The sequence below is a fragment of the Festucalex cinctus genome, chromosome 15 (genome assembly GCF_051991245.1).
Source record: "Festucalex cinctus isolate MCC-2025b chromosome 15, RoL_Fcin_1.0, whole genome shotgun sequence".
Taxonomy (NCBI): Eukaryota; Metazoa; Chordata; class Actinopteri; order Syngnathiformes; family Syngnathidae; genus Festucalex; species Festucalex cinctus.
The window spans coordinates 11333003-11348320 of NC_135425.1; the positions used below are offsets into that span (position 1 = coordinate 11333003).

Below are 15318 nucleotides of genomic sequence, written 5' to 3' on the forward strand. Positions count from 1 at the left end.
TCACTCGGACAGTATGTCCTTTCTATTGGGTGACACCACTTGATTGATGTTTGACTAACATGTATAAATACACTTGTTCCTACAGGGCGCTTAATGTTACACATTTTCTAGGGCCTGCGCCTGTTAGACAGAAAATACGCTCAAACCTTTATCCACAGTCCATCAAACCAGCCATCCATCAATTTTCCACACCACTTATCTTGTTCAGCGTTACAGAGAGAAGCCTAATGCCAAGTGACTTAAGGGTGAAAGGTGGATTACAACCTGGACTTGTCTCAAGGCAATCGCATGCAAGCACATAGACCGGTGACCATTCGAATGAATTTCATAAACTGTCTTAATAGGATCAAAATCACCTTTTTCAGTTGTTTTCACTGTATAACAGACATGAATCCATAAATGAATAATGGGATGTAGTACAATACAATAGCTTGGAAATAATATTTTCTGACCCTATTCTCTTTCATGGAAGCATGGAACTGCCAATGTGGACTTCTGATTTGGCTAAGTCATTCAAACGTACTGAAAACTCATTCGTATGACGGAAGTGTGGTTAAAATAAAATGACGGACTGATGACAACCAAGAGGTGCCCAGAGCACTGACGTATGAAGAATGGCGGACGAGCAAAATTTTGTAAATTGTCCACATCTGCTAAAATTATTGCAATTTTACCCACAATGCAAAGGGGTATTGACTTGCGCATGCAGAATTTGTGGCTTTATCCCATGGTTTTATGGGATTTTTTTTTTTCCAAATGTTTTTAGTATTTGGCCTACACCAATATGTAATAACGGCTTTGCTTGTGCTCTTGACCTGATTCCATATGTGCATTCTAATTTTCATGCTGTTTTTTCATTATGAGGAAAAAAAGTGGTATTCACAAAGAATATCAAAATGTAAATATAAAATAGTATGAGGAATACAGGTAGTCTTCTAGTTACGAACGTTCAACTTACGAATGTAAAATGCCGTAATGTACTTGCAAGTTCAATAGTGTGCCACATAATACTAGGGATGCACGATAATATCGGTGGCCGATAATTATGGGCAATTATCGACCAATAATAGAGAAATCTGCTGATAATTATTGGCAATTTGACTTCATACGGATAAACCAGATAATAAAGAAATCCAGCAATAATTATAGATATGCCACGTTGGTCCATCTGTTGTTGTTGTGGCTTATATCAATGAAATTCTGCTTCACGGTGCTTTACATACATTGAAACATTGTGTATATACAATGTTTCAATGTATTTGTTAGACTTATAGTAGGACTCAAAAGTATATTTGTATACTTATCGGCTTAACTTATCGGTTATCAACATCGGCACCTTGAAATTATTGGTTTATCGGTATCGGCTGAAAATAGCATAATCGTGCATCCCTACATAATACATGACGGACTCATTCCCCTTTCTTGCTATCTCCATGGAAACGAAGGTTGCCATTATCAAAAAGGTGGACAGTGGTGAGAAGATGGCTAATTTTGCACGTGATAATGCAGACTCACTTGAACTCTGCACTCAATAACTCCACCATCCACCTTTTCTTCCTCCACCACCATCTACGTAAGTATGTTTATTTTATTTTTTTATTATGGTATACTGCAATGTACAAAAAAAATCATTCAAACTTCTATATAGTCAATATACTGTATGTTAGTATACATTGTATATAATGCAATTTTTATTAATTGATTATTATAATTATGATCTTTAATTTAATAAAATGTAATTTTAAAACAAAAAAATTAATGTGCCTCGACTTACAAAAAGCCCCTCGGAACCCAGTGTGTTATTAAGTTGAGGACTAATGATATTTTAAATACTATACAATTGTGTAGTCACAAAAATTCATGTAACAGTTAAAAATATAAAAATATACATGTATATGGAACAGTATAGTGATTTAAATATTCTGTGGAGTCTTCTTGAGAAAAGATACATTGAATGCCTCATTCTTCCTGGAAAGCAAAAGTTGGACAAATATTTCTGTCTGCGGAGCTTGTTGAGCTGAACATTATTTTCTTGTGTTTAACTAGTACTGAGCTTCCAAATTCTTGTGAGAATAACCATACACTTGACCTACCTGACCTAGCCATTACTTCTGACAAAAACGGTGTTAAACAAAGAGTCACAACACATTTTCTGTCCTCCACTTACTCGGCCTGGTTTGATGTGCAAATGAGGAACAAAGCGGTGATTTTCTTCTCAGAGGGGGAGCGGCAGCATGGCAGTCTTGCACCAAAAAAAAAATCAGTCAAATGTGAGACTCCATGCAGAAGTGGAGGCCTGTTATCACTCAAAACAGGTGACGCTCTTCCCCACTAACACGGCGGCCACATGAGAAGACGAAGGGGGCTCCCTATTACATTCCTCCGCTTGTGCGTGTTTGCGTGTGCGTATATAGCGTGCAAACACTCAGCCATGACACTAGCTCGTGCCGAATGACGCAAGACCTGGAACAACTGTTAGAAGTCCCTCCACCATCTCTCGCTGAATAACTCCCTCTCAAGCTAGCACTTATCCCCTATAAAAGAAATACATGGTTGTAAATATTTTAACTTTTGAGTGCTTGCATGTGAATATAATACAAATGGGCTACAGATGCAACAATGAATCACAGACAGATGACCTAAAGATGAAAAAACAAATACTTGGGGGGGGGCACTACAAATGTGTCTTGCCTTCCGGAAAATGACTATTAGAAACAGCAATCGCTTACAAATAAAACCTACCCATAGCTTTCCGTATTAAGAATCCGGCTTATTGTTCATACTAAAACGTCTTACTTTTACTGCTGCAAGGGAGAACTGCTCTCATTTTATTTTTATTAGCTGTGTGCACAATGTCTAAAGGATAAACGATCCAAACGGAGGCATGCAACAGCCAGACGTGCACAGGTGTGTGAATGCATGAAACAAACGGCTCCATTGAGTTATTAGTATGTGATTTCATTACGTGGTGTTGCGTCAAAAGCCCCGAGAGATGAAATTTGAAACATAAGCCCCTCTGATGGAAGCAAAGAGAACAAAGTGAGGATTAGTACGACCCTGACACCCAATATAACAAGCTTTAATCATGGGTCAAGCAGAGCCTTGACACATCGAGGTATTGCCAGCACGCAAGGGAAAGAAAGGAATGTCAAAACATTGCTTCCACATCGGGTTTAAGAAATCCGGCTATGAATAAACCTTTATAGCACTTAAGATAGGCGTGTCAAACATACGGTCCGCGGGCCGGATCAGGTCCGGAAATGGGTTTAATCCGGCCTGCGAGGTGATTTTATATAGTAAAAAAAAAAAAAAAGTAATATCAGACCAATTAATCAGCCAGCCACAATCAAAAATTCGTAATTACACAAGCAGTCCTCAGATAGCAATGCAACTTGTATGGGGAATCGTCATTATTTTACACACAACTTCAACTACAGTTTGTTTAATTATTATTATTATTATTATTATTTGTAATCATACACTGACATAAATGTGTTAAATATGACTCAAATTCAATTACTGGTAACACAAATAGATATGACAAGGATTAACGTCCTCAAAACATCATCAACTGCGCCATGCAATGCATTCTAGGAACAATATAGATGCCAAACAGGTCGATTTAACACGTCCAGAACGTATACCGGCAGAGTGTTGCCGCATTCGTGTTATTTTTTGGGACAATATGATTCCAGTTGAGCTCCGTAATTTAGGGCTGGTCCACCAAAATCTACGTATAAATGATGGCAATTGTTTTGAAGTTACATATCGTTATTTTCTCCATGCGGCCCACTTGATAATATATTTTCCTCCATGTGGCCCCTGAGCTAACATGAGTTTGACACCCCTGGCTTAAGAGCTTGACAAAAATTATGAAACTACTACTACTACTACTACTACTGCTACTACTAATAATAATAATAATAATAATAATAATATTTCAGTTGAGGATTTGGTGTAAAAGTTACGAGTTGAATTTTGACCACCCGCTAAGACCATTCCAGTGAGATGAATGATTAAATGATCTGTGTCAGTTTCATGCTATTGTGAAATGGCAATATATATATTTTTTAATATATTGTATTATAATTACATACAGAAAAGGAACTACTTCTTGAAAAATGTGTACCTCACTTCAGTTCCCATGTAACCCTTCAGTTTCCATCATAACAACTCATGTACAAGAATGGTTATTTGAGAATCAAACTCAATTTTAATGCCCACCTTGGTGGACTTGTGTGAACACAGCATAAGTTAATCAGTGTGAGATCTACAGCAAAAATAACAACACAAAAACAAAACTAAAGATGAACTCCAAATATTCCTCTTTTGTTTTCTGAGAACATGTGCACATTAGTGAAACATTAGCCATGATAGCACAATTAGCTAACAGGAGACCCCAACATATTCATAATTAAACACTCCCGCTATGCTTTTAAGATCATTATGGTAACAACATGAAAAGTAATTTGACTTTTGACTGAGCGGCAACGACGGAACGATTAACCCTCCTAGATGATTTTAGTGCTATAGCTAGCTGCCACGACAGACACAACACAGACGGTTTTACTTTATCAAAAGCAAAACAAACACACAAAAAAACCTTGGTTATGCTGCCGGCCAGCGTATGGCGAGGGATCCTCGATGTGAAAGTAAGTTCTTTAAAAATAAAAAGGACAACCTTCACGTAATTTGACGCGGCTGCGTTAGCGTGTCGGCTGCATTCAGTCATGCTACACTCGGATGTTTACAAGAAAGTGAATATGAGGCTTGGTAAAGCGCTTTGGACAATATATAGTGGAGATAAAGCGCTATGCAAGTATACTCCATTTACCAATATGAGCAAATCAGGCACATTGTTTTAACTGCATTGAACCTGAGAAAGTGAACCACGGGTGTGAAGACACAAAGCCATTTAATCATCCTAAAAAAAATACATGGATAAACAGTGCTGGGAGAGCTTCTGCTGAAATGTTTTTTGCTTCCAACAATCAGACACACACACAAATACACGCACATACGAGCAGTCTGTAGTTGAGATTAGAGCTGAACTTGGATCCCCTCAAACCCCCCCCTCTTCTCCTGTGAGAACTGAACTCTCTGATCAGAAAACCACATTTATTGACATAAACGCCATTGGAAAAAAACACACACACAGGGACATGTTTTTCCTGTGTTTAGAGAATTTGAATTTATGTCCCAGAGACATATTTTCCCATTGAATATGTTGTTTCAACTGGTGACGAAGGGATGTGATTTGTGTGTTGAGTTGGACATACAGAAACAGGTGCAGAGTGTGTTCAAGTAGAAAGAATGCAAAGGGACACGCGCACGCACGCACACACACATCGGTATCAGTATAATTCCCACAGTAAGCTGATTCGAAGCCAAGTCAGAACACTCTTAATAGTGTTGTCACTTCTTCCACAACTGCAAGACGTCAAGAAAAAAAATCAATAAAAATCTGAAACCTCAATGGAAGCCAGTCAAAACGACAATAATAGAAATGTAGACCATTTTATCACCAACCATCACTCTTAAATGCAGACATATTCTACAACGTCTTACATTCAAATTCCGAATGTCAAATTGTCAGAGAGCAAATGGTGAGTTTTTAAATGCGGTATGACGAGTCCATTTAAAGACTACTTGAATCCTATTTAGTAAATTAGGGAACAAACAGCACATTAAAACTAGGCACAACAGTTTTACATGCAGAGACACATTTTTTAAAAATACATTTAAATACTTCTTAATACATTCTATATTTCACATGCTTTTAAAAATCTTAGGTCTTTGGCATCAGTACATAATGTACAAAGGGTCCATTCAATTATAATTACAAAATAATGGAAATAAACCTAATCCATCAGTCCATCCATTTTCTAACCCTTCAACCACAACATAACATGAAAATTCAATTACCTTCCTGAGAAGCTACTTGATTTATTTATTGATTTATTGATTGCTTTAATTATTTATTTTTGCTATACAATACTTAAATGTTTTAAAACTTAAATACACATGAAAAGACAACAAAAACTAATACTAAAACTAATACAAACTCAAATAAAACAAAGCATTTCTGAAAAAAAGCTGATAACAGATTAAAACAAACTACATTTAATAAACAAACCTCAAAACTAGCTATAATGAAAAACAAACAAAAAATGATTATAACACTGGTTCACACAGTGACCTGAGATAAGGCATAACATTTTATAATAAAAAAAATACTTTTCATCAGTCCACAACATGTGGGTGTCTTTTTTTACGAATTATTGACCAATCTAAAGTGTTGAAAATGGCTTGTTCTCTTTGGCAATATGTGACATGTAAATGAAGACCCATCGAACAAATTATTGTGAAGTAAACGAAAACTTGGCTACAATGACATCTTGTTCTGCCATTTTGTAGTTTTGACTGTGATGTCACAAACACAGTTCAGATGATTATCCTGCATTTTAGTCTACCATTTTCATATTCTCCATAATGTCTTCTGAATGTTCAGAATGACACTCGAAACAGATTTTACTCTGTCACATATAAACAACCTCTTACAAACAGATCAAAGCAGTAATTTCCGCCGATAGTACTGTACCGCAAGCCAACCACTGTTGTTTTGACAGACAGACATATATTGTCCATAATGGACAACATGGACTCATGATGATAGTTCAACCTGTTGCGCTCCACGACGGAGCAGCAATGCAAACCTAATAAAAGCCAGTGAAACCCGTGTTCACAGAACATCACAGATTGCATCAAAGCATCGCCCTAGGCAACGGCGGGAGAAAATAAAGACACATTCCACTGAAAACTGATTCCTCATGGGGCTCAGACGCACACACAAGCAGCAACCAGCTGTGTGCTCACTAATCTGAATCACAGGTAACAAAAAAAAAAAAAAAAAAAAACCTTCCGAGCGATGCCAAAGAGTTTTCAGTACAGTGACTGTCATGTTTGTATTTTGACAAATTTGACACATGACTATGTTGGTCCAGTTGTTGGAGTACTTTGGAATTATTTGACTGTAACATTAACAATAAATCATGAGACATCATTGGGAATGAGAAGTTACAGCATGTGAAAAGACTCATATTCTCCGTTATGTAAACCCATAGCCACACAGCTAAATTTAATTTCATCCTAATCATAATGTAAACCCAAAAACATAAGATTTACAACAAGCTAGATTTGTACTGAGAATACGATCCAGACAGGAATACCACAATAAAATGACTGGCACATAGTACATGATGTTTTTGACAGCAGGGTTGTTATTGAGGAAAATCAATCAATCAATCAAATCAAAACTAAATAAAACAAAATATTGACTTCTGTTTCTTGTTTGACACTTTCTATTACCGTATTTTCCGGACTATAAGTCGCTCTAAAGTATAAGTCGCACCAGGCAAAAAAATTAGGTGGGAAAAAAAAACCATACATAAGTTGCACTGGAGTATAAATCGCAGATTTGTAATGTATTTTATGAACTTTTTGGTTGTCATTGCACATACTGTACATTTGAAGGAATTTGTCTGTATTGCAAATGTGCCATTTCCGTCGAAGATATATTTCTCCAATAAAAGACAATTGAATAAAAAACTTGATTTGGTTCCATTTGATGTTGTTGCATCTTTTAAATCAAAAAGTAATTTTCCGGTTCAAACTGTTTTTTTGATACACTTATATTCCACTCAAACTGGATTATTTCTCTGCTGGGAAGTCCAACATCTCCCACTTGGAAAAAGTTTAGCATTTCAGCAGACAGTAAAGACAAAACTTGTCACATATCCTCATAAGCACAATTATGGTATATTTTTTTTGGCAGATATTTGATTAGGCTGAGAAAAAAATATTAGACTGGCAGTTATACATTTCCATTTTATTGGCAGTCAGCGGTCACTTTACTTGTTCTTCTAAATCTTCCCAAATTACTTGACATAGAGTTACATAATGTTTATTCACAAATATTTCCATAGACATAGTGATAAATACCCATTTCAGGTAACAGATTATTAGGGATGAGTGATGAAACTAGAAATTAGAAGAATATAAAATTGCCATTAATTTCATGCAATTTTAAGGAGAAATGCAATATTAGGATATACAGGCCTTTCTTTAAAATTATTTCACTGTTTGTTGGGGAGGAAATTATATGTATCAAAAACTAGTGGTATATTTACTTGGTATTGGTATAAGTTACTACTCAGTGTTAAATACTCAAACTGGTATCATTCCTAAAATAAAAAAAATAAAAAATAAAAGATATTGAACATGCTTTGATTGGCGTTCCAATTCATGTTGCCTAGTTGGAGGCCCGAAAATGTGGATCTTTCACGTTTTCTGGAATACAGCATTGCTATCAAATTAACTAATTCAATCCCCAAAACGTGTAAAAACGCTTTTAAATACTTTGTCCTTGCCTCCCAAAAACGTGTTTACACATTTTATTATTATTCTTATTCTTATTATTATTCTTATTATTATTAGTATTAGTATTATTATCATTATTATTATTATTATTATTATTATTATCATTATTATGATTATTATTATGATTGTATTTATTTATTTTTTTTAAGCAAGTGCATACAGAAGGCTTGGATGCATCTTCTGGCATGAGGCTTAAAGCAATGGCAATTATTAAAAACAAACAAAAAAAAAACAGCAGGTGGCAGCGGAGTATAAGAGATCAGCCAGGGCCATGTTCCAAGAAAGCGCTTTTTCTCTGTTTTTGCCAGGAATGTGAATATTGATGAAACTTAGCTATATTCTAAGGCTAACTGTTGCAAAACGGCAACATATAAATATACTTTTTTTTTTTTTCTGATGAACCTTTGGTAGGTTCCATATTTTTTATAGCAAAAGAACACAATATTCTGTGGGCCTTGCAAAAACATCAAAATCCAGTCAAACAGCCGGAAGCGATGGCTGAGAGTGAATGAGTTAGTTTTACATTTTTTTTTTAAGTCAAGAAAATATTGCAAGTGCATGTTTGCATTGACTTCCATGTTGTCATTTGTCATTTTGTGCTTAAAACAAGCCACATCTCTTTCTGGATTAAATCGTTCTGCGCTCTTTGGAGCTCAAATCATAAATAAAGGCAATAAACATAATTAAAAAAATAACTTAGATAAACATACATTACCACAGCCAACACTGCATGTAAGTCAAACAGATTTTCCTTATAACCACCTCACTCGCTGACAAACACTCACACACTCATAGTTTACCACGCTTCATCCAAAGCAGATGTGCTGGAATGTGAACACTCAAAGGAGCAGTCACGAAACCTCTTGACAGACACAAACGCACACAAAGACAAAACAACACACACACACAGCCTGCTGCACCTGTGCCGATCCATTTTTTTTTCTCTTTGTTTCCCTCTCTGCATCCTCCTGCCTGTCCTCTGCCTCTCATTCCTAAATGGCTGCGTTCGCTTTCATCCCCCACAAACATTTCAGCACCGCAGGCTACAAACAGTGGTCGGTTCCGGACAGAAGCGTATTAGTTTAACGTACAATTGCTTGTATCGGTTTTTTTTTCTGTTGTCTCGAGTACCTCGCGACACTGACCTGACCTATCTGTCTACCTGTCTGATTCATCTCCTCGCCCCGCCATAATTCTGCACTCAGAACCAGACCTGAGGCAGACGTGGTTAAGTGACTCAAACATGCCGCAGACAGATCAAACATATTTCAGGGGGGGCTTTCTGTTTTTTAGATGTATTTTTATAGAGGAGATCTGAGCCGTGGTCTGGGAGCCCTCTGAAGGTTAATTATGTCTCTGATTCAAAACACATGGAAGGAAAAATTGCGTGCGTGCGCGTGCGCGCACGTGTTTGTGAGAAAGCGGAAGGAAATCCCACCGAGCCGAGCCCTTTATTCTACCAACCTGCAATTGGGCTAATGTGAAGCAGATGTACGCACACACATGCACGCTCATTCATTTTGAGCTTGGCTGCCTAATTGAGTCCATATGAAGAAGTCAATAAGAAAGATTTGCAAAGAAAAAGAAACAAAACACAAAGTACAACAGCAGAGAGAAATCAATTTTAAAAAAGAAAAAATGTGGAAAGGTGAAAAAGGAGATATTAGTCAAATATGAGGTGATTAAACAGGACAGGAAGCAAAAGACGAAAAAGACGCTCGTACGCACGCATACACATCTGTAAAAAATACGTGTGAGTAATTGAAAACATGCGTAGCCTTCTCACAAACACACACTGGTTCTATCCCCCTCTTCCTCTCCCCTCGTGGAGCTTCGGCTTCCTGTGGATTGATTAGAGCCCCCTACGTGAAGATAAGTGGACTCAGCATGTCTATGTATGCGTGTGTGTGCGGGGGTGTATGTGTGTGTGTTTCTAGGTATTTGGCACCTGTGACTGAAGGTGGGGTGGGGGGGCGAGTTAGACAGAAAACAGTAGGGGGGCAACAGAGTGAGAGCAAAGGAGAAAGGTGTGATACACAAGTGAGAGTGAGCTGAGGAAAGCTGACAACATCACAGTACGTCTCTCTTGTGGCGAGCGGTGACTTCTTGGAGTGGACATGCTGAAGACTCACATTTGTGAGCAGAAAAATTGGGGGGTATTTTTATTATTAATTTCAAAATTAAATATTATTTTAGACAGCTGTGTAGGTATAAAATTAAAGCGGAAATATTCAGGACTGACTGATACACAAACTGTAATGTAACCAGTTCCGTGGTGCAGGAAATGGCAGAATCACAATTGGCCAATTTGTCGGAATTTACAGTATTCGGAACTGGCTCGTGACCATGATGTAAAACTCAACCCGGGAGAAGGGGAAAAATGACATCGCAGAAAAGCCGCAAGAGTTTTCAACCAACAATAAAGTTTACTGACCTATTTGGACAGCCACCTAGCCACTGATGTTTCTCGTATGTCCTTTCTTGAAAGCGAGGGACGGAATTCTTCCCCGTTTTCGTGATGATTACTCCAGTAGGACGACCACTTGAAATGGCCATTTGCCGGCCCTCTATCTCCGGGACGCAAAGCCACTGACTGCTAGCCAGTGCTAGTTACAATATACTCAAACTCAAACTAAAACTGGGTTTTTTATTTCGGAATAAATGTTGTTTTTCTTTTGAGGTCAAAAAGCGCCTTGTCACTACAACTTTATCTGTTTTAGATTATGGAGATGTTATGAACGCTTCAGCTCAGTGTCTGAGTAAGATTGACTCTGTATATCATGCTGCTTTGAGGTTTGTTACAAATTGTAGAGCTTTGACCCATCACTGTGAACTGTATTCTCGATTGGGATGGCCTTCTTTGTCCACCAGGAGGTTGACTCACTGGTACACTTTTATTTACAAGGCCATTCTTGGATTGCTGCCCTCTTATGTTGGTAATCTAGTCACATTGAAAAGTGTTGATTTTTATGGTCTGTGTTCGAATGATCTTTTGTTGCTCTCTGTTCCATTTGCCCGCACTGAGCTGGGGAAAAAGGCTTTTGTTTTCTCTGCCCCTTCTGCATGGAACATGTTGCAAAAGGACTGGAAACTAACGAAACTTGTTTCATTGAACGATTTTAGATCCAGATTAAGAGCACTTGAGACGGCCTCATTGATTTGTAACTATTATTATTATTTTTTTTATGTGATTGTAAGTGAAACTTTTATTTGTAACTGTAACGTTTTGCTACCCCTTGAAAAAGAGGTTTTTTAATCTCAAGGGGACTATCCTGGTCAAATAAAGGTTAAATAACATTAAAAAATATAACCACCACAGTACAACAGCTCTCGATGCTATCAGGAAAAAAGTACAACAACGTTAACTGAACCGCATGCCTCCTACCCTCCCTCCCTCTCGCGAGACCTGTGTTGCGTTCACTAACAGTCAGACATAATAGTACTCAACATAAATGGCAACCCCACTTAGTTTGTTACACTTCCTTTCCTCAAAAGTTCTCCAGGAAAAGGGCACTCACTGGGATTCGGTGAGGAACTTGAACTGAACAATGACTGTTGACCACAGAACAAGCCAAGTAAGCCAATTTTGCGAATGCATGTTGTCAGATAGGCTGCGTGACGGACAACGTTTTTTTGCCATTCAAAAGCCGCACGTACCGAAACAACGTTCACAGAACTAACACAATTGATTTTTCATTGTGTATGCGCGAAACAAACTGTCAACTTCTCCACTCCCTGCGCGGAAAACAGGACAAAATATTCAGGAAATTAAGACCAAAACATTAGAACTACGGTATTGCATTTTAGAGGACACTGACAAAAATATTTTCAATGATTTGATTTTGAAGAGGTCAGGCAAGCGCCGCTTAATAGCTTACTATGACGGATCGCCACTTTGTCTCTCAGTCAGATTTATTGACAGGATTGATATCGTTTTTCCCCAAAACAAAACAGGATTTTACTTTCAGCGAAAACGGAAATACAGGCAACTTGCTTGTTAAGGATCAAAGGTCGTAACCCGCTTCTCTTCACCTTCCCCACTCTTCTTGTCTCTTGTGAGGAAGCAGACTGTTTATCTATTATTTAGTGGTGTTCTCCAGCACCACTAACCTATTTAGCAGCTCCTCTTCCATTTAATTCCCTCAAAAGTTATCTGAGTTCACAGTTGAGCTAAGAGAGTAAAGTGCAAAACCCAACCATTGCTAAGACATAGATATTATTTAAGATAAAACAAAGGTTAAGTATGAAAAGCCCTTTCAGGGTAGGGAGTTTCATCCCAAAGGAATCAGAAAGCGAAAAGTAGGAGCAGTTGTGGTGTGCTTATATCGTGGCCCCATAAATACAAATGAAATGAATTCAAGATGGCGTTTTCTCTTGCCAACTTCCACAACATCAAAGATTCAGACAGTCGATGACGTTGCAGCGTTTAAAAGGACCACTAATTACACACATCAGCTCTGGGAGCGTGTGTGCTTTCTGCTGCCTTCTCTATATGTACTGTGGACGTGGATGAGTGTGATACTAACCTATGCTGATGGATGATTTTGTACTCAGAACCTCTTCTTCCAAGAATTTCCATTACGATAAAACAATCAGCTTGTATAACACTAAAACATACAACTCCATGTTTATAAACACGTACCTCCATTTGCTGCCTGAACAGTTCTCCAAATAAATACTTCCACTTGAGACCACACCTCCCCCATTCACTTTATTTTGTGGGTGAGTGTAAACTAACAACGGAAGAGGAAAGGCGACCGCTGACAACCTTGGATGAAGAACTTAATGTTTTGAGCAGATGACTGAAATGAAATTTTGTTCTTTTCAGTCACAAGGCTGATTGATGCACACAGGTTAAGATTTGGTGGCCAAAATAGGCATTCACTACACATGATGAATATTTCTATCCCTCCTGCTTATGGTCCCAGAGAGCTGGAGATCCCAGGCGACTTCAAGTGTAATGTGCACTACACGCAGGGCACAGAGTGAGACACTACATCATCACCACTACATCATCAGTGACTCCAGATTAAAGTAAAAATTGAAATTATTTGCGATAGACCGATATGGTATTTTTTAGGGGTGTCACGATTCGCCAACTCCACGATTCGATTTAAATTTCGATTTTGGGGTCACGATTCGATTTTTTTTTCGATTTTTTTTTTTTTTTTTTTTTCCGCTCCCCCACTTTAGAACACAGAGGCATATGCTTCTCTAGGCTAAGGCTAGTCTATGATCATTGGTTCTATTCATTGTACAGTAAATCTTATTTCAAAAGATCGGCTACATATAGGTGATGCAATTTCCATATTATTTTTGTGTAAATTTATGTAATATATGATAATTGACATTAGGCAGGAATGATCAAATTCAAAGAATTTATTTACAATATAAAGTTAACCGTCTTGTTCTTACTGAAGTGTAAAATAAAAAATAAAAAAACAAAAACAAAAAGTCACAGTGGGTGCCTGCCATCTATTGACTGTTTTTGGTTACAACAGTGTGCTGTGCGTTCCTCTTAAAATAATGTGCAATGTGCAACAACAACAAAAAATATATTGTATCCAAAGTCATGGAACAAATACAGCCTGAACAAACTATATCCCAACATTTACAGTTGCTGGGCATACTGTAGCGTGGTTCAAGTACACTAATTAAATGTTTGAATCCAGCGTTTTCCAAGGCTGCAGGTCTGCTGCTATAAATAGACCTATGGATCTGGCGTTTCGCGCGAGCTGAAGTGTGTGGAAGTTTCACTGTAAATGAGGATGAAATAGTTGGTTGGACCGTTGTTTTCCCACTTCTAGTTGAATTTGATAAATCTAAATCTTTGTGATGCCTGCGTAAATGTCCCGTCATGTTTGTCGTGTTTCCCGTTGTTACGGCTGGCGGCTCGGGCCCGCCGCCGGCTCCGCTCCCCTAGTATGTATGTGTGTGTTTGTGTCGGCTGGTGCCCGTATAATGGTACTTCAGTTTGAATGCGCCAGCGCGACACTCTGATTGGAGGACTGTGCCAGCGCGACACTCCGATTGGACGACTGTGCCAGCGCGACACTCCGATTGGACGACTGTGCCAGCGCGACGCTATTGTGTATCCGTGTATTATACCCCTATTGGTTATTGTTGTTTCTCCTCCGTTCTGTCAGTTCTGTCAAATGCGGTTATTATTTGTTCACCTTCCACTTTCACTCCCTTGTCAAACCCCTGCCTGAAATTTCAATTAAAACTACTCAGATGTTAAAGTCGACCCGTGTTTATCTACTCTATATTTTCTGTTATTGTGTTACTTCCCTTCCCCTTGACGAGCCGGGCGTAACACCGTGGCCGAGTACAGTACGCGCACATAGCATATCTTGCAACTGTGGTCTTTTTATCGACAACGTGAACGTTGTCGACATAACTCACCGGGAGCGCAAAATGTTTCCAAACTGGTGACGAGAGAAGCGGGAGCGGCTTGAAGCACCATTGCTGTGTCTGTCCGCGCTTGCCATCATGACTGCAGGAGAAGTCAGCTAACAAGTGCCGTTAGCTAGTAGCTGAATGGCTGCGTCTCATTTGCTTTCCTGGGAGGTGGCGGTGGCGGCGGTGGCGGCGGGCGCGGGGGGGGGGGGGGGGGGCATCGAATCGTGTGTCCTCTCTTCTATTTCGATGCTCGAAATCGTGACGTAATTTCGATCGATTTCGATAAAAAATCGAAATCGTGACACCCTTAGTATTTTTCAAGGCTGATACCAATACAGATTATTCGTAATTAGTTAAAGAGACCGATAACCGATATTTCAACTCAACTCAACTCAACTTAACTTTATTTATAAAGCGCTTTAAGAACAGAAATTGCTGTATACAAAGTGCTGTACATAAATATAAATATCAGTTTTG

The 15318-nt window shown here is 38.4% G+C and overlaps 1 protein-coding gene across 8 annotated transcripts in view; it reads right to left on the reverse strand.

Moving 5' to 3' along the window:
- Positions 1-15318, reverse strand: part of tcf4 (transcription factor 4) — a 211268-nt gene that overhangs the window by 37725 nt on the left and 158225 nt on the right. The gene's annotated exons all lie outside the window — the stretch shown is intronic.